This window comes from Scyliorhinus canicula, unplaced genomic scaffold, assembly GCF_902713615.1.
Source record: "Scyliorhinus canicula unplaced genomic scaffold, sScyCan1.1, whole genome shotgun sequence".
Taxonomy (NCBI): Eukaryota; Metazoa; Chordata; class Chondrichthyes; order Carcharhiniformes; family Scyliorhinidae; genus Scyliorhinus; species Scyliorhinus canicula.
In genome coordinates, this window is record NW_024055665.1 from 157,403 (window position 1) to 175,868 (window position 18,466).

Here is an 18,466-nt window from a genome sequence, read left to right on the forward strand (position 1 = left end):
TCCCTTCCAGTTGGGGAACACTTCAGCAGTCAAGGACATTCAGCCTCTGATATCCGGGTCAGCATCCTACAAGGAGGCCTTCAGGAGACGCGACAACGCAAAATTGCTGAGCAAAAACTTATAGCTAAGTTCCGCACGCATGAATGCGGACTCAACCGGGATCTGGGATTCATGTCGCATTACATTCGGCCCCCACCAACAAGCCTGGACTTGCAGAGGCCTACCGACTGAACTGGCTTGGGACAATTCACACCTCTTTAACCTGGAGTTACCTCTCTCTCTGCATCTTTGATGATTTGATTGCCTGCAGGTGCTCGCATTCCGGGGCATCTCTGACTGTGTCTATATAAACATTTCTGGAACAAGCCTTTCCATTCACCTGAAGAAGGAGCCGTGCTCCGAAAGCTCGTGTTTGAAACAAACCTGTTGGACTTTAACCTGGTGTTGTAAGACTTCTTCTTGAACAAAGGGACCACATTTGCTATCCTCCAGTCCTCTGGCACTATTCCTGTAGCCAATGATGACCTAAAAATCAAAGCCAAAGGCTCAGCAATCTCTTCCCTGGCTTCCCAGAGAATCCTAGGATAAATCCCATCCGGCCCCGGGGACTTATCTATTTTCACCTTGTCCAGAATTGCCAACACTTCTTCCCTACGCACCTCAATGCCATCTATTCTAATAGCCTGGGTCTCAGCATTCTCCTCCACAATATTATCTTTTTCTTGAGTGAATACTGACGAAAAGTATTCATTTAGTATCTCGCTTATCTCCTCAGCCTCCACACACAACTTCCCACCACTGTCCTTGACTGGCCCTACTCTTACCCTAGTCATTCTTTTATTCCTGACATACCTATAGAAAGCTTTTGGGTTTTCCTTGATCCTACCTGCCAAAGACTTCTCATGTCCCCTCCTTGCTCGTCTCAGCTCTCTCTTTAGATCCTTCCTCGCTTCCTTGTAACTATCAAGCGCCCCAACTGAAACTTCACGCCTCATCTTCACATAGGCCTCCTTCTTCCTCTTAACAAGAGATTCCACTTCTTTGGTAAACCACGGTTCCCTCGCTCGACCCCTTCCTCCCTGCCTGACTGGTACGTACTTATCAAGAACATGCAATAGTATGCTTTAACTCTTTTTGCGGGGCTCGTTGGTCTAGGGGTATGATTCTCGCTTTGGGTGTGTCGCTGTCGGAATTTGCGAGAGGTCCCGGGTTCAAATCCCGGACGAGCCCTTCGATGAGGTTTTCCGTTGGTCAAACCGCATGTTTTCTTCATTTCTTTGCGGCGCAGACGGCGGGATTCATTCACATTGGGTTTGCTTTGAGAAGCTGAGCTCAAACTGCATGGAGCCAATACGTTCCCGAGAAGTTTGTCTATGTGTGGGCATTCACATTTCTATTGACTAATTCTGGTGGACTCAGACAGCTCTTTGTCCCTTTCATTTTATCAGTTCAACAACTTCAGACTGTGAACTCTCACTTCCCCCTCCACCACATGTTTTTTCCATCAACTTATCATTCCTTACATTGATATGTTTTACCCTCAGCATTGCCCACCTCCCCCCAGCCCATACCATCCTACTTCAGCAATCTGATCCCTGTTTGTAATTGTTCTCTGACACACTGCTTACCTTTGTTCTGCCATTAACACATTCTGACCGCTTGATGCGCCATCAGCACCTTTCATAGCCTTGATTAGCCTCATTTACATTCCCTTTTTCTTTTTGCCCGAGACATTTTCGTCATTTCCCACCTATTGCTAGCCCTCTATCGAGGCCCAATACCGCACTCCAACACCCCCACCCCCCACCCACAATCGTCTGAATCTCCAGTTCCAGTTCTCCAGCTTTGACAAAGAGTCCACTTGACTGGAAACGACAGCTGCCATTTCGCTCCCCAGAGGCTGTCAGACCTGCTGAGATTATCCAGTATTTTCTGTTTTTGTTTCCGTTTGAAGCATCCGCAGTAAGTTGCATTTGTCACACATTTAGTCATGTTTGAGATGGTGATTAAATATGTTCATTTGTAAATCGCTGAAATTCTGTTGTGGATGAACTCGCTGCTAATATCCGAGCTGTGCGAAGATATGAAAATTCTTCACCTCTCATTGCCTGCCGAAAATTCATTCCTTAGGCCTTAATGTTCAATTCAGTGTAGTGGCTCATGTGAGACGAAACTTCATAGTCCTGGAACACACGAGATTCCGGCAACATTCAGGAAACAGAATTATTTTGTGCCCAATAATTGTGCAAACTTTTCTCACACGAAATGCTAAATGTCCGATGTTTCTGCCCGGTTTCGAAGAGAGGCCAGGTCCCTTGTTGCAAGCGACAGTTGTTTCTTAAATTAACAGATGTCTCAACATATAAAGCCGTGAGATGTAGAAATTATATCGAAATTAACATAAGTTATATTTTGCTGAATGTCGGTCTCAAATTTGTGCTCTTTGGTCTCGAGATCTGGTTCTCGTTTAAGGATTTTCAAGCAATGCCTATGGGAGTGGTCGTGGGTTTAAATCCAGGACAGGCTCTTTACTCCAGGTCAGGGATTACGAATTGTTTGCGATGCTGACGGCAGGGTTGATTTACATTGGCCCACTCTGAAAAAGATTTCTCAGGACTCGGAATGTTTACGTCGTTTCTTTCCCCACAGATGATGCTCGAGAGAGAGAGACAGTGTCTGAGCTGGAGTGCGTTTGGATAAAATTGATGCTCCAGATCTGTGTTAACCACAGGGACGTGACCCATCTAATCCACAGAGACAAAGTGGAGAATTGAAGTGACTGGGGAGCTGGATCTAAACGCTGACCTCCCGGACCTCGGCGTCGTGAAATGTTCCAAAGAAGCTCAACAGCCACTCGAGGAACAGCAGCGGGATTCGTTCACATTGTGTTTTCTTTGAGAAGCTGAGCTCAAACTGGATTCCACCACAGAATCTATTTGGTTTACAGATGCAGATGAACATATTTAATCACCATTTCAAACATGTCTAAATGTACGATAAAAGCAACTTACTGCGGATGCGTCAATAGGAAACAAAAACAGAAAACACAGGACAGTCTCATCAGGTCTGACAGCCTCTGTGGAGAGAGATGGCAAGTGTCGTTTCGAGTCTGGGTGACTCTTTGTCGAAGCTGGACAACTGGATCTTTGGTCAGGTGTAGACTGGCGGAGTGTGTGGGGGAAGTGGGGGGGGGGTGGGGGTGGTGGTGGGGGGGGTGGGGAGGGGGGGGGTGGGGGGGTGGTGGGGGAGGGGTGCGGGGGGGGGGGGGTAGGGGGGGAGGGGAGCGTGAAGCATTGGGCCTCGACAGACGGCCAGCGATGGGTGGAGAATAACAAAATGTGTTGGGTCGAAAGAAAAAGGGAATGTAAATGTTTCTAATCAAAGTTAAGAACTGTGCTGCCAGAGGCGATTAGAAGATTAGAATGTGTTAATGGCAGATGACAATGAGGAACAAGGGGCGGATTTCCCAAGAGGGATGCGATTGGCTAGGGGAATGGGGAGGGGGAGACAATGGGAGAGGAAGACGTATCAATGGAAGCAATGAAAATAAGTTGATGGAAATAAACATGTGGTGAAGTGGGAAGAGTGATTTCACGGTGCGAAGTTGTTGAGCGTACTGTAAAATCCGCAAGGCTGTACCGTGCCTATTCGGAGGTTGGGGTGCTGTTCCTCGGCGTTGTGCTGAGCTACATGGGAACATTGCAGCAGGCCAAGATCGGACATGTGGACATGAGAGCAGGACAGTGAGTTCAAATACCAAGCGACAGCAGAGTCTGCCACCAGCTTGTCGATGGAGCGAAGTTGTTTTGCAAAGTGGTCACCCAGTCGGCATTTAGTCTCTCCAATGGAGAGTAGATGGCATTGGGATCAGCAAATGCAACAGGCCAGATTGAAGGATGTCTGAAAGTAATGTGTACTCAAAAGGACAGACACAATCGATACTGTAACTGACTTAGAGGAGATGCCAGAGACTTAACTGAAGCAGCTTTGGGGAAGAAAAAACGGTCTTCCTGATGGAGAAACAGGAAAAGCCAGTGTGGGAATCCAGACACAATGTTGATTTGCAATTACCCCTCCTTTCTTATACATGAACGGTATTTAGGCTGCAGCATTTTACACACCAAAACACAATGAGGTCAAATATAAGAAACACATAATTGTCAATTCTTAAACTCAACTCAAGCATTGAATAACGAAACAAATATTGTGTAAAGTCGGTTGCTTTTTTTCTGTAGGATTTAAGAATGCTGCATTAATAATAGAAGAGAGCATTCCGCCGTTAGAGATTTGCTGAACAAATGCTTCAGTTCAATATAGGTTCTTCTTCTGGCTTGTAAGTTCAGATATCTATTTTTAAGAAACAGACTTGTTCTTGTAAGAAGTGACATGGCCTCTCAGCCGAACCATGCGAAGCTGCAACAAGGCAGTTGAGTTGAAGGTGACACAGGTCCGTTGGCATCTGTGCGGCCAGCTGTTTCTGGAGTGTAGTGGTTACCACATTCGCTTTACACGCGAATGGTCCCCGGTTCGAAACCGGGCAGAAACATCTGGTGCTTCCAGTTTATCTGTTGCTAAATATTACCTCGATCTCGTAACTGATCTTCATCATCGGGGAATAGCAAAAGGCTGGAACAACTGTGGGCCAGTGGCGCAATGGATAACATGTCTGACTACGAATCAGGAAAATTCAGGTTCGGCTCCTGGCTGGCTCGCAGTTAGCTTCTGGTGTTGGCGTCCCCTTTAGTTCTGTGTGTTGGACAGCTGGTTCCCGATGCAGAGCAAAGTGAGCAGGGTATCATCAATTCTCGTTTCAGCTGTGGTTACTTATGAAAGCCCTGCCCTCTCAAATTAACTTCAAGCAAAACATAACTTATCTCCAGTTCAGCAAAGTTCAATATCTGATCCTTTGATAAGTTGAGACATCAGTTTTAAAGAAACGGCTTCTTCCAATAAGTTACGTGGCCTCTCAGCGGAACCGTTAGAAGCTGCAACAGAACATTGAGGTTCAACATTGCACAGGGCCACTGATTGCGGTGCTCCCAGCAGTTTCTGTAGTGTAGTGGTTATCACATTCGCCTAACACGCGAAAGGTTCCCGGTTCGAAACCGGGCAGAAACATCGCGTGTTTCTCATTTTGTGTGACGAATGTTTGCACAAAATACGTTTCTTCCTCAATCTCGCACGTTCGAGGAACATGAGATTTGGTCTCTCATGAGATATTAAAATTGCTGCAACAAAGTCAGAAATACGGAATATTCAAGACGCCTGGGGAAGAAAAGCCTTTCCTATTGTGCCACAATTCGGATATTAGCAGTTTGTTCATCCACCACAGAATCTTTTGGGTTTACAGATGAACATATTTAATCACCATTTCAAACATGTCTAAATGTACGATAAAAGCAACTTACTGCGTATGCGTCAATGGGAAAGCAAAACAGAAAACACAGGACAGTCTCATCAGGTCTGACAGCCTCTGTGGAGAGAGATGGCAAGTGTCGTTTCGAGTCTGGGTGACTCTTTGTCGAAGCTGGACAACTGGATCTTTGGTCAGGTGTAGACTGGCGGTGTGTGGGGGGGAAGGGGGTGGGGGAAGGGGGGGGGAGCGTGAAGCATTGGGCCTCGACAGACGGCCAGCGATGGGTGGAGAAGAAGAAAAATGTGTTGGGTCGAAAGAAAAAGGGAACGTAAATGTTTCTAATCAGTGTTAAGAACTGTGCTGACAGAGGCGATTAGAAGATTAGAATGTGTTAATGGCAGAGGACAATGAGGAACAAGGGGCGGATTTCACAAGAGGGATGCGATTGGCTAGGGGAATGGGGAGGGGGAGACAATGGGAGAGGAAGACATATCAATGGAAGCAATGAAAATAAGTTGATGGAATAAACATGTGGTGAAGTGGGAAGAGTGATTTTACGGTGCGAAGTTATTGAGCATACTGTAAAATCCGCAAGGCTGTACCGTGCCTATTCGGAGGTTCGGGTGCTGCTCCTCGGCGTTGTGCTGAGCTACATGGGAACATTGCAGCATGCCATGATCGGACATGTGGACATGAGAGCAGGACAGTGAGTTCAAATAGCAAGCGACAGGAGAGTCTGCCACCAGTTTGTCGATGGAGCGAAGGTGTTTTGCAAAGTGGTCACCCAGTCAGCATTTAGTCTCTCCAATGCAGAGAAGATGGCATTGGGATCAGCAAATGCAACAGGCCAGATTGAAGGATGTCTTATAGTAATGTGTACTCAAAAGGACAGACACAAACGAGACTCTAACTGACTTAGAGGAAATGCCAGAGACATAACTGAACCAGCTTTGGGAAAGAAAAAACGGTTTTCCTGGTGGAGAAACGGGAAAAGCCAGTGTGGGAATCCAGGCTCAATGTTGATTTCGTATTACCCCTCCTTTCTTATACATGAACGGTACTTAGGCTGCAGCATTTTACACACCAAAACACAAAGAGGTCAAATATAAGAAACACATAATTGTCAATTCTTAAACTCAACTCAAGCATTGAATAACGAAACAAATATTGTGTAAAGTCGGTTGCTTTTTTCTGTTGGATTTCAGAATGCTGCATTAATAATAGAAGAGAGCATTTCGCCGTTAGAGATTTGCTGAACAAATTCTTCAGTTCAATATAGGTTCTTCTACTGGCTTGTAAGTTTAGACATCTGTTTTAAAGAAATAGACGTGTTCTTGTAAGAAGTGACATGGCCTCTCAGCCGAACCATGCGAAGCTGCAACAAGGCAGTTGAGTTGAAGGTGACACAGGTCCGTTGGAATCTGCGATGCCAGCTGTTTCTGTAGTGTAGTGGTTATCACATTCGCTTTACACGCGAATGGTCCCCGGTTCGAAACCGGGCAGAAACATCTGGTGTTTCCAGTTTAGTCTGTTGCTAAATATAACCTCAATCCCGTAACTGGTCTTCATCATCGAGGAATAGCAATAGCTTATAACTGCTGTGGGCCAGTGGTGCAATGGATAACGCATCTGACTACAAATCAGGAGATTACAGGTTCGACCCCTGGCTGGCTCGCAGTTCCTAGTTTTGGCGTCCCCTTTAGTTCAGTGGGTTGGACAGCTGTTTCCCGATGCAGAGCAAATTGAGCAGGGTATCATCAATTCTCGTTTCAGCTGTGGTTACTTATGAAAGCCCTGCCCTCTCAAATTAACTTCAAGCAAAACATAACTTACCTCCAGTTCAGCAAAGTTCAATATCTGATCCATTGATAAGTTGAGACATCAGTTTTAAAGAAACGGCTTCTTCCAATAAGTTACATGGCCTCTCAGAGGAACCGTTAGAAGCTGCAACAGTACATTGAGGTTCAACATTGCACAGGGCCACTGATTGCGATGCTCCCAGCAGTTTCTGTAGTGTAGAGGTTATCATATTCGCCTAACACGCGAATGGTCCCCGTTTCGAAACCGGGCAGAAACATTGCGTGCTTCTCATTTTGTGTGAGGAATGTTTGCACAAAATACCTTTCTTCCTCAATCTCGCACGTTCGAGGAACATGAGATTTGGTCTCTCATGAGATATCAAAATTCCTGCAACAAAGTCAGAAATACGGAATATTCAAGATGCCAGGGGAAGAAAAGCCTTCCCTATTTTGCCACGATTCGGATATCAGCAGTTTGTTCATCCACCACAGAATCTTTTGGGTTTACAGATGCAGATGAACATATTTAATCACCATTTCAAACATGTCTAAATGTACGATAAAAGCAACTTACTGCTTATGCGTCAATGGGAAAGAAAAACAGAAAACACAGTACAGTCTCGTCGGGTCTGACAGGCTCTGTGGAGAGAGATGGCAAGTGTCGTTTCGAGTCTGGGTGACTCTTTGTCGAAGCTGGACAACTGGATCTTTGGTCAGGTGTAGACTGGCGGAGTGTGTGGGGGAAGTGGGGAAAGTGGGGGTGGGGGGGAGCGTGAAGCATTGGGCCTCGACAGACGGCCAGCCATGGGTGGAGAATAACAAAAATGTGTTGGGTCGAAAGAAAAAGGGAATATAAATGTTTCTAATCAGTGTTAAGAACTGTGCTGACAGAAGCGATTAGAAGATTAGAATGTGTTAACGGCAGATGACAATGAGGAACAAGGGGCGGATTTCCCAGGAGGGATGCGATTGGCTAGGGGAATGGGGAGGTGGAGACAATGGGAGAGGAAGACATATCAATGGAAGCAATGAAAATAAGTTGATGGAAATAAACATGTGGTAAAGTGGGAAGAGTGATTTCACCGTGCGAAGTTGTTGAGCCTACTGTAAAATCCGCAAGGCTGTACCGTGCCTATTCGGAGGATGGGGTGCTCTTCCTCGGCGTTGTACTGAGTTACATGGGAACATTGCAGCAGGCCAAGATCGGACATGTGGACATGAGAGCAGGACAGTGAGTTCAAATAGCAAGCGACAGGAGAGTTTGCCCCCAGTTTGTCGATGGAGCGAAGGTGTTTTGCAAAGTGGTCACCCAGTCAGCATTTAGTCTCTCCAATGCAGAGAAGATGGCATTGGGATCAGCATTGGGATCTCGTAACTGGTCTTCATCATCGAGGCATTGCAAAAGGCTGGAACTGCTGTGGGCCAGTGGCGCAATGGATGACGCGTCTGACTAGCATCAGGTTATTCCAGGTTCGATTCCTGGCTAGCTCGCAAATAAACATGTGGTGAAGTGGGAAGAGTGATTTTACGGTGCGAAGTCGTAGTCAATAAATAGAAGTCTGATGTAGGAGTCCTTGTTTTCGAGATGCTCTCGGGATGAGTGTAGGGCCAGGGAAATGCCGTCTGATGTGGACCGGTTGCGACGGCATGCGAATTGAAGAGGGTCAAGGCCTTCCCGGAGTATGGAGGTGATGCGCTTCATGGTCAGCCTCTCGAAGCACTTCATTACAACTGACGTCAGGGCCACCGGGTGGTCGTCATTGAGGCATGTTGCTTGGTTCTTCTTTGGTACCGGTATGATGGTGGTCTTCTTGAAGCAAGTGCGGACCTCGGAGTGGAGTAGGGATAGGTTATAGATGTCTGTGAATACATCTGCCAGCTGGTATGCGCAGGCTCTGAGTGCACGACCAGGGATCCTGTCCCAGCCCATCGCCTTCCTTGGGTTCACTTTCAGGAAGGCCGATCTGGCTTCGGAAACTTGATGGTGGGTATGGGTGAATTATGGGCTGCTGGGGCACTCTACCGCGGATTGTTGGTTACCTGCTCAAACCGAGCATAGAATGCATTTAGTTCATCGGGGAGGGGTGCGCTGCTGCCAGAGATACTGCTCGGCTTCGCTTTGTAGCCCGTTATGTTGTTTAGTCCTTTCCACAACCGCCGAGAGTCTGTCTGTGACTCTAGCATCTGCGGAGAAAGCGGAAAATACTGGAACAACTCAGGGAGTCAGGCGGCATTTGTCCAAAGGACAATAAAGCTCGGCTTTCACCTTCACCTTTCATTAAAACTGGGACAGGTTAGAAATGTAGGGCGTCTTAACCAAGTGAAATCCCGGAGGGAGCAAACAGAACAACAGGAAAGGGCTCTAATAGGGGGCAAGTCAAGAGAGATTAAATGAGAAGAGGCCTTGGGTTCCTTCCCACAATGGGAGGTTCGCATCAAATCAGAGAATGATTACACCACAGATTGAGGCCATTCCGCCCGCCGTGTCTGTGCCAGCTCTCTGTCAGATCAATGGAAGCAACAAATGTCTGTTGAGCTTCTTTGGAACAATTCAAAGTCCGAGGTCCGGGAGGTCAGCGTTGAGATCCAGTTCTCCAGTCAGTTCAATTCTCCACTTGGGCTCTGTGGATTAGAAGGGCGTTGGTCTAGGGGTATGATTCTCGCTTTGAGTGTCTCGCTGTCGGAATTTGCGAGAGGTCCAGCAGGCCGTATCCTTCAATGGTGCGGCGATCCCAATGCCGCAGCCGGCTCACGGTACTTGTTATCACAACATTATCACATCTTGCTTTATTGAAGCAGAGAAATGCATTCCTCTGATTGCCAGCGACACGCCAGTGAAAGACAAGGCCAGTAAAATTGGGCAGCCAATACCTGGACATAAATATGTACGTAGAAATCCTGGAAGTTTGTCATTATTATAGCGCCAGGAATGTTATAGCACTCAGAATCACAGATGCACAGAACCAAGCAATTCAGATGAGGCCTTCCGATCAATCGAGTCTGCACCACCATGTGAAAAATACAGGACTATCTACAGGACCTCATTTGTCAGCACGTGTTCCATAGCCTTGAATGTGAAGACGTGCCGTGTGTTCAGCCAGGTACTATTTAATGGATGTGAAGCACACTGCCTCTACCACCCTCCCACGTAGTTTACTCCAGACAGTCACCATCCTCTGGCTAAATAAGATTTTCCTCAAATTCACCATAACCTCCTGCCCCTCACCTTGAACTTGTGTCCCCCCGTAACTGACCCTTCAACTAAGGGGAACAACTGCTCCCTATCCACCCTGCCATGCCCCTCATAATGTTGTACACCCAAAACTATGCAACGTCTCTTCATAACATAAATGGGCGAAGTCTGACCCTGATCTGCGTGGGAATCGAACAGAAGACATGTCGTGTCAACAGAAAGTCCAGGTATTTTCGATCGAAAAATTGATTTCTATTAAAGTCTAAACCTGGCACCATGTGCTTCCCATGTCCCAACTGATAGTAATTCTCATGTTGCTCGGCGGTTATTCTACATTAAGCGTACATTGTCGTAATAATAATCTTCACTAGTGTCATAAGTAGGCTTACATTAACACTGCAATGAAGTTACTGTGAAAATTCCCGAGTCACCACACTCCGACCCCTGTTCAGGTACACAGAGGGAGAATTCAGAATGTCCAATTCACCTAACAGCACGTCTTTTCGGGACTTGTGGGAGGAAACCGGAGCACCCGGAGGAAACCCACGTAGACACGGCGAGGGCGTGCAGACTCCGCACAGATAGAGAACCATGCCGGGAATCGAACGCGGATCCTAGGAGCATGAGGCAGCAGTGCAACCCACTGAGCCACAGTGCCGCCCATTAAGTACCTTGTACATTTTGTACCGCAGCACGTATTGATCCATTCTGCTTTGCGTTAAAAGAACAGGGAACGAGGAGTCTTTGTCCTTGGACTTTCTGCAAGAGCAGGCCATGATTTTCGTCCATCTCCTCAGTTGAGTGCCACCCTCTGCCGGTAGGTAGATATTCTGGTTTTAAAGTTACAATACAATTTGCGGTATGATAGACCATAATAAGACCATAAGACTATTAGACATAGGAGCAGAATTAGGTCACTTGGACCATCGAGTCCGCTCTGCCATTCAATCATGGCTGATATTTTCAACCATAGCTCTCAAGATTTCCCAAACTATTCCTCTCTTGATCTACACAAGGACAGAGACATGTCCGGTAAATAGACATGATTGCTTGCCTGAGCCTGGGATCAATTCCTTCTCGGAAAGGAACCTCAGTGATGCTGTAAACACTCACTCAGGGTTATGTACGGGGCTTTAGGTTTTCTCGAACGCTGTTTCTCAGTGCGCAGTAATAAACCTCCCCATCCTCCACATCGAATGCGCTTATACTGAGGTAACCGTTCTGTTTAGATTTGTCAGCAAACGCCAGATATCGTCCTGAACCCACATCTTTCTTCATTGCTGAGTTGTTGGTGATAATCCATCTCGGTGGCTGTGCCGGTTTCTCCTGATATCATTGCATTTTGTACATGTTGGGGCCTTTATATTGGCAATTTAACTTCACCGAAGCCCCTTCTGAGACTGTTATTGTCACTGGTGACTGAGCTACTGGATTGAACATTGCCGGCCTGCGAAAGTGAAGGACTGAAATGAACAGATTGTTGTTCCTTTATAAAGTTAGAGTTTGTTCAATTAAGAGGTGCTTTTTAGCGTGGCTAGTCCACTGAGTCTGTACATCTAGGTTGTGGGAGTGAGAATGTTCAAACACCACACGGGCAGTGATCTGGGACCGGGATCGAACCCGTGTCCTCAGTGCAATGAGGCAGCAGTGCCAACCATTGCGCCACCCTGAGTTTAAACAGAGTTGATACAAATTTGCTTGTATCTGCGGCATTTTCTGGGACCTCTGATGCAGGCACTTCATAGACATTCCCGATCGTTAATTATACTCTAGCCTATGTGTATTAATATGCTAATCTGGTTTAATTAGCACTATAACTACTTACTGTGCCAAAGCGCTGTCAGTATTATCACAACCATGTCTGACTGAATCTCTCCCAGTGAACTGGACTGGACTGAGTCAGGGATTGTGTAGGAGAGAGGGAACCAGGGCTCTGTTCAGCTTCCTGCAGTGCAGGGAGAGGGTCTATTGTGACATCGCTCGCCTCCCATCCTATCAGGTGAGTTTCTGACGCCCGCGCTTGAATTTGGCGCCCTCTGCTGCCGGATTCGGTTTACTCCGTGTTAGAATTCGGCTGTTGAGTGGATTCAGTGTTGACTGCAATGCATATCAGGGCGAGACACCTAGACAGAAATCTAAATTTCAGCTGTTTATACACTATCTTCGTCACTATAGGTGTTTCTACTCAAAAAACGATGCTTAATCTGTGCAAATCATCCCTGGAGTTCTCGGTTCACACCATGGATGCGACGAAGTCGAAAGAATGCCAAGACTTTGGTGGACATGCGGGAGGTTAGAACTCAGAATAATAGCAGGGCTCAACAGACTAGTTTTCTTTATTTTGGTTCTGACGAAGAAGGTACAAAAGGGGAACTGCTCTGAACCTCGCTTTTTTCAGAGACCAAATTGTCTGGAATTATTTTCATTAGCTGAAGGTGAAATGTCCAATGAAGAAAATAGGTGAATGATATTTCATGCTGCAAGTGTTTGCGAGACAATGAAACGTTACAGAGGACTTTGAATGGATCAGCACCGAGGCACGGGCGGGATTCGAACCCGCGATTTTTGGGATTATGGTGTTGAAGGCGGAGCTGTAGTCAATAAATAGGAGTCTGATGTAGGAGTCCTTGTTTTCTAGATGCTCTAGGGATGAGTGTAGGGCCAGGGAAATGCCGTCTGATGTTGACCGGTTGTGACAGTATGCGAATTGAAGTGGGTCAAGGCGTTCTAGGAGTATGGAGGTGATTCGCTTCATGATCAGCCTCTTGAAACACTTCATTACAACTGACGTCAGGGCCGCCGGAGAATAGTCATTGAGGCATGTTGCCTCATTCTTCTTTGGTACCGGTATGATGGTGGACTTCTTGAAGCAGGTGGGGACCTCGGAGTGGAGTAGGGATAGGTTAAATATTTCTGTGAATACCTCTGCCAACTGGTATGCGCAGGCTCTGAGTGCACGACCAGGGATCCCATCCGGGCCCGTCGCCTTCCGTGGGGTCACTTTCCGGAAGGCCGATCTGACTTCAGAAACTGTGATGGTGGGTATGGGTGAATTAAGGGCTGCAGGGGCACTGGACAGCGGCTTGTTGGTTACCTGCTCAAACCGAGCATAGAATGCATTAAGTTCATCGGGAAGGGATGCGCTGCTGCCAGAGATACAGTAAGACGTCTTGGAACACCAGGTTAAAGCCCAACAGGTTTGTTTCAAACACGAGCTTTCGGAGCGCAGCTCCTTCCTCAGGTGAATCACCAAACAGAATCATTTAACCTGGTGTTGTAAGACTTCTTACTGTGCTCACCCCAGTCCAACGCCGGCATCTTCACATCATGGCCAGAGATACTACTCGACCCGGCCCGGTTATGTAGATCTTTGGGCTTTTTTTCTGAGGGATTCTTCTCCACAGACCGCTGAGATCGGCCCAAAGAAGATTTTAAGACAGATGTGGTTGGATTCTCAACTGAACAGGTAATCAAAGGTTATCCGGGGTAGGTGAAATGTGAATCTGAGGTCATGTTCGCATCTGTCACGAACTTATTGAATGTTGGAGAAGGCTCAATGGGATGAATAGCCAACTCCTGCTCAACATTCGTCTGTTAGCAGGTCTGTGAGGAGGTGTCACAATCTCCTGAGTTATCGGGGGAGACACAGTATCGTTGAGCTATTCCCCAGCTCAGCGCCATGAAGGCTATTGCAGCGATAGAGGCAACTCCATGCCGCAGCCGGTGCACGGTACGTGTTATCAGAACAGGAAAATCGCTTATTGTCACGAGTCGGCTTCAAATGAAGTTCCTCTGAAAATCCCCGAGTCGTCACATTCCGGCGCCTGTTCGGGGAGGCTGTTACGGGAATCGAACCGTGCTGCTGGCCTGCTTGGTCTGCTTTCAAAGCCAGCGATTTAGCCCTGTCCTAAACAGCCCCTAAAAACATATCATCCAGGAGTGGAACAACAATTCGTCTCTGGGTGGGATCGAACCACCAACCTTGCAGTTAACAGCCGAACGCGCTAACCGATTGCGCCACGGAGACGACAACAGGATTATAACTCTGTGCATTTCAACAGTGACGGCCAATTCTCTGATTGCCAGGGACCGAATGAGAATGCTGGCAATATTGGTCCCCTAAGGCCACTTGTTCTTTGTGTCCGGGCGGTAGTTGTTGATCAATATGCCATGTGATAGCTCCTCCAGACATATATTTTGTTTCTTTGTTTCTTCCATTAAGCTAACAGAGAGCTGGCACAGACATGGCGGCCGGAATGGCCTCATACTGTGGTGTCATTATTCTCTGATTTGATGCCATCCTAACTCTGTGGCCAGGGTCCCAAGGCCTCTTCTCATTTAATCTCTCCTGACTTTCCGCCCATTAGAGCCCTTTCCTGTTGTTCTGTTTCCTCCCTCCGGTAATTCATTTGGTTAAGACGTACCACATTTCTAACCTGTCCCGGTTTTAATAAAAGGTGATGGTGAAAGACGAACTTTGCTGTCCTGTCGACAAATGCCGCCTGACAACCTGAGATGGTGCAGTACTTTTGGCGTTCTCCGCAGATGTTAGATTGATTTTCGATGGCAATGACAGTATGCTTTGTCTCTTTGTGCGGGGCTCATTGGTCTAGGGGTATGATTCTCGCTTTGGGTGTGTCGCTGTCGGAATTTATGAGAAGTCCCGGGTTCAAATCCCGGCCGAGCCCTTCGATGAGGGTTTCCGTTGGTCAAACCGCATGTTTTCTTCATTTCTTTGCGGCGCAGACGGCGGGATTCATTCACATTGTGTTTGCTTTGAGAAGCTGAGCTCAAACTGCATGGAACCAATACGTTCCCGAGAAGTTTGTCTATGTGTGGGCATTCACATTTCTATTGACTAATTCTGGTGGACTCAGACAGCTCTTTGTCCCTTTCATTTTATCAGTTCAACAACTTCAGACTGTGAACTCTCACTTCCCCCTCCACCACATGTTTTTTCCATCCACTTATCATCCCTTCCATTGATATGTTTTACCCTCAGCATCGCCCACCTACCACCAGCCCATAACATCCTACTTCAGCAATCTGATCCCTGTTTGTAATTGTTCTCTGACGCACTGCTTACCTTTGTTCTGCCATTAACACATTCTGACCGCTTGATGCGCCATCAGCACCTTTCATAGCCTCATTTACTTTCGTCATTTCCCACCTATTGCTAGCCCTCTATCGAGGCCCAATACAGCACTCCACCACCCACACCCCCCACCCACAATCGTCTGAATCTCCAGTTCCAGTTCTCCAGCTTTGACAAAGAGTCCACTTGACTGGAAACGACAGCTGCCATTTCGCTCCCCAGAGGCTGTCAGACCTGCTGAGATTATCCAGTATTTTCTGTTTTTGTTTCCGTTTGAAGCATCCGCAGTAAGTTGAATTTGTCACACATTTAGACATGTTTGAAATGGTGATTAAATATGTTCATTTGTAAATCGCTGAAATTCTGTTGTGGATGAACTCGCTGCTAATATCCGAGGTGTGCCAAGATATGAAAATTCTTCACCTCTCATTGCCTGCCGAAAATTCAGTGCTTGGGCCTTCATGTTCAATTCAGTGTCGTGGCTCATGTGAGACGAAATCTCATTGTCCTGGAACACATGAGATTCCGGCAACATTCAGGAAACAGAATTATTCTGTGCCCAATAATTGTGCACACTTTTCTTTCACGAAATCCTAAATGTTCGATGTTTCTGCCCGATTTCGAAAGGGGACATTTCCCGTGTGAGGCGAATGTGATAACCACTCAATTTATCGAAGCATCAGATATTGAACTTTGCTGAACTGAAGATAAGTTCTGTTTTGCTTGGAGTTAAATTGAGAGGGCAGGGCTTTCATAAGTAACCACAGCTGATACGAGAATTGATGATGCCCTGCTCACTTTGCTCTGCATCGGGAACCAGCTGTCCAACCCACTGAACTAAAGGGGACGCCAAAACTAGGAACTGCGAGCCAGTCAGGAGTCGAACCGAGAATCTCCTAATTCGCAGTCAGACGCGTTATCCATTGCACCACTGTCCCAAAGCAGTTAAACAATCTTGCTATTCCTCCATGATGAAGACCAGTTACGAGATTGAGGTAATATTTAGCAACAGACTAAGCTGGAAGCACCAGATGTTTCTGCCTGGTTTCGAACCGGGGACCATTCGCGTGTAAAGCGAATGTGATAACCACTACACCACAGAAACAGCTGGCAACGCAGACGCCAACGGACCTGTGGCACCTGCAAGTCAGCTGCCTTGTTGCAGCTTCGGAAAGTTCGGCTGAGAGGACATGTCGCTTCTTCTAAGAATACGTCTGTTCCTTGAAACCAGATGTCTAAACTTACAAGCCAGAAGAAGAACCTATATGGAACTGAAGCATTTGTTCAGCAAATCTCTAACGGCGAAATGCTGACGGCAGGGTTGATTTACATTGGCCCACTCTGAAAAATATTTCTCAGGACTCGGGTGTTAGGCGAATGTGATAACCACTACACCACAGGAACCGCTGGGAGCCTCGCCATGAGTGGACGCGTGTAATGTTCAACCTCAATGTGTTGCTGCGGCTTCTCATGGTTCCGCGGAGTGACCATGTAACTTATTGCAAGAAGCCGTTTCTTTAAAACTGATGTCTCAACTTATGAAAGCATCAGATATTGAACTTTGCTGAACTGAAGATAAGTTATGTTTTGCTTGAAGTTACAAAGAGAGGGCAGGGCTTTTATAAGTAACCACAGCTGATACGAGAATTGATGATGTCCAGCTGAATTTGCTCTGCATCAAGAACAAGCTGTCCAACCCACTGAACTAAAGGGGACGCCAAAACTCGGAACTGCGAGCCAGCCAGGAGTCGAACCTGGAATCTCCTGATTCGTAGTCAGACGCGTTATCCATTGCGCCACTGGCCCACAGCAGTTCCAAGCTTTGGCTATTCCTCGATGATGAAGACCAGTTACGAGATTGAGGTAATATTTAGCAACAGACTAAACTGGCAGCACCAGATGTTTCTGTCCGGTTTCGAACCGGGGACCATTCGCACGTAAAGCGAATGTGATAGCCACTACACCACAGAAACAGCTGGCAACGGAGACGTCTGTTTCTTTAAAACAGATGTCTAAACTTACAAGCCAGAAGAAGAACCTCTTTTGAACTGAAGCATTTGTTCAGCAAATCTCTAACGGCGAAATGCTCTCTTCTATTATTAATGCAGCATTCTGAAATCCTACAGAAAAAAGCAACCGACTTTACACAATATTTGTTTCGTTAGAGGTCTACACAATTATGATTGGCATATACAGAGTGGATAGTCAGAAGCTTTTCCCCCGGGTTGAGGGGTCAATTACTAGGGGCATAGTTTTAAGGTGCGATGAGCAAGGTTTAGAGTAGATGTACGAGGCAAGTTTTTTACACAGAGGGTAGTGGGTGACTGGAACTCGGTGCTGGAGTTGGTGGTGGAAGCAGGGACGATAGTGACATTTAAGGGGCATCTTGATAAATACATGAACAGGATGGGAATAGAGGAATACAGACCCAGGAAGTGTAGAAGATTGCAGTTTTGTCGGGCAGCATGGTCGGCATGGGCTTGGAGGGCCGAATGGCCTGTTCCTGTGCTGTACTTTCCTTTGTTCTTTGTTATTATCTAGGCATTGGTATTTAGAATAATGAGAGGTAACCTTATTGAAATACATAATGTATTGAGGGTACATGTTGCGGTTAATACACGGGGAGTGTTTCCTTGCGCGAGAAGACTCAAATAGGGGCACAGTTTAAGAATAAGTATTCTACATTTTAAATAGGAATTATGCCATTTTGTTCTCTCAGGCTGTCATTAGTCTGCGGAATTCTCCTAATTCACCCCAAGAAAGTAATGAAATGAAATGAAAATCGCTTATTGTCACGAGTAGGCTTCAATTAAGTGAATGTGAAAAGCCCCTAGTCGCCACATTCCCGCGCCTGTTCGGGGAGGCTGGTACGGGAATTGAACCGTGCTGCTGGCCTGCCTTGGTCTGCTTTAAAAGCCAGCGATTTAGCCCAGTGAGCTAAACCAGACAATGGAAGCTGTGTCTTTAAATTTATTCAAGGCTGAGTTGGATAGATTGTTGATAGTTAAGGGAACCACGGGTGC

The 18,466-nt window shown here is 46.6% G+C and overlaps 9 non-coding genes across 9 annotated transcripts; 5 read left to right on the forward strand and 4 right to left on the reverse strand.

Moving 5' to 3' along the window:
- The first annotated feature begins 1,140 nt into the window (after positions 1–1,140).
- Positions 1,141–1,230, forward strand: trnap-ugg. Its single transcript is given in 2 exon segments — positions 1,141–1,176; positions 1,195–1,230. It is a non-coding gene; the product is annotated as a tRNA-Pro (tRNA).
- Positions 1,231–4,473: 3,243 nt separating this feature from the next.
- trnav-uac lies at positions 4,474–4,546 on the forward strand. Its single transcript has one exon. It is a non-coding gene; the product is annotated as a tRNA-Val (tRNA).
- Positions 4,547–5,045: 499 nt separating this feature from the next.
- trnav-aac lies at positions 5,046–5,118 on the forward strand. Its single transcript has one exon. It is a non-coding gene; the product is annotated as a tRNA-Val (tRNA).
- A 1,673-nt stretch (positions 5,119–6,791) lies between these two features.
- On the forward strand, positions 6,792–6,864 carry trnav-uac. Its single transcript has one exon. It is a non-coding gene; the product is annotated as a tRNA-Val (tRNA).
- A 496-nt stretch (positions 6,865–7,360) lies between these two features.
- Positions 7,361–7,433, forward strand: trnav-aac. The gene has a single exon. It is a non-coding gene; the product is annotated as a tRNA-Val (tRNA).
- A 6,868-nt stretch (positions 7,434–14,301) lies between these two features.
- Positions 14,302–14,375, reverse strand: trnan-guu. The gene has a single exon. It is a non-coding gene; the product is annotated as a tRNA-Asn (tRNA).
- Positions 14,376–16,475: 2,100 nt separating this feature from the next.
- trnav-uac lies at positions 16,476–16,548 on the reverse strand. Its single transcript has one exon. It is a non-coding gene; the product is annotated as a tRNA-Val (tRNA).
- Positions 16,549–17,176: 628 nt separating this feature from the next.
- On the reverse strand, positions 17,177–17,249 carry trnar-acg. The gene has a single exon. It is a non-coding gene; the product is annotated as a tRNA-Arg (tRNA).
- A 94-nt stretch (positions 17,250–17,343) lies between these two features.
- On the reverse strand, positions 17,344–17,416 carry trnav-uac. Its single transcript has one exon. It is a non-coding gene; the product is annotated as a tRNA-Val (tRNA).
- Positions 17,417–18,466: the final 1,050 nt, after the last annotated feature.